We start from the raw sequence: 1,208 nt of genomic DNA on the forward strand, positions 1-1,208 counted from the left end.
ACTGGCCACAAGATTTAACAGGTGGAACTAGATGAAATTATATCATCTAATAGAAGAAGCTAGCAGCTGAGCAAATGGGCAGCCTGACAGTTAGAGGAAGTTATACTTCAGATAGGATGCCTATATCCAAAATTTACAAAGAACTGTATCAATTAAACACAAACAAACAACAGATAAAGACACAAACATGCTAATCAGCAAAATGGGGCAATGAAATGAATGGACACTCCTAAAAGGAAGAGAACAGTAACCTTTCAAGTGTTCAATATTCCTATTCTTTATGGATTGAAACTGCTTTGGGGTACCACTACATCTCATCAGTGGCTATCCTCAGGAAATCTGACAGCAAATGCTGCTGAGGGTGCCTGAAAGAGAAATGCTTCAAAATTAATCAATTACCTTACACCCCAACTGCAGCTTCCCTTCCCTCCTCTCCCAGTCTCCCCCCCACATCTCCTCCTCCTCCCTTTCTCCTCTGAAAAGGTCAGTCCCCCATGGATGTCAATCAGCCCTGGCCTATCAGTAAGAGCAGTAAGACTAAGTGCATCCCCTCCTATTGAGGCCAGCAAGGAGAATGGGTCTCAATAGCAGGCAACAGAGTCAGAGACAGCCCCGCTCCCACTGTTAGACCCACATGAGACCAAGCTACACAACTGTTACGTATGCACAGAGAGCCTAGGTTCTTCCCATGCATGCTTCCCATGCATGCTTCCCATTCTGTAGGTTTTCTTGTGGTGTCTGAAAGAGGAACTCTTACTCACTGTAGGCGGGAGTGCAAACAGGTACAGGCATTTCGGAAAGCAGTATGGAGGATTCTTGAAAAAATTAAAACAGAACTTCATATGGCACAACTATACAACTCCTGGGCCTATCTCCAAAAGGCTGCATATCCTACTGCATATCCTACCGCAGAGACTAGGACACCCACAGCTATTTCTATACTATACTATTATAGTATAGTGGGGAAATAGAAGCAGCCTAGATACCCACCAGTGCCCGAGCGGATTGAACATGCAGCACATATGCACAATATAATTTATTCAGCTGCAATGAAAAAACAAAATCATGAAATCTGAAGAAAAGTAGATATATTTGCAAAGTATAATATTAAACAAGGTGATCCAAACCCAGAGACAAAATGGCATATTCTCCCTCATAATGAATCCTAGCCTGTAAAACACACATGTATGTCTGTGTGCACATGTATG

The sequence above is a fragment of the Grammomys surdaster genome, unplaced genomic scaffold (assembly GCF_004785775.1).
Source record: "Grammomys surdaster isolate TR1022 unplaced genomic scaffold, NIH_TR_1.0 66, whole genome shotgun sequence".
NCBI classification, from domain to species: Eukaryota; Metazoa; Chordata; class Mammalia; order Rodentia; family Muridae; genus Grammomys; species Grammomys surdaster.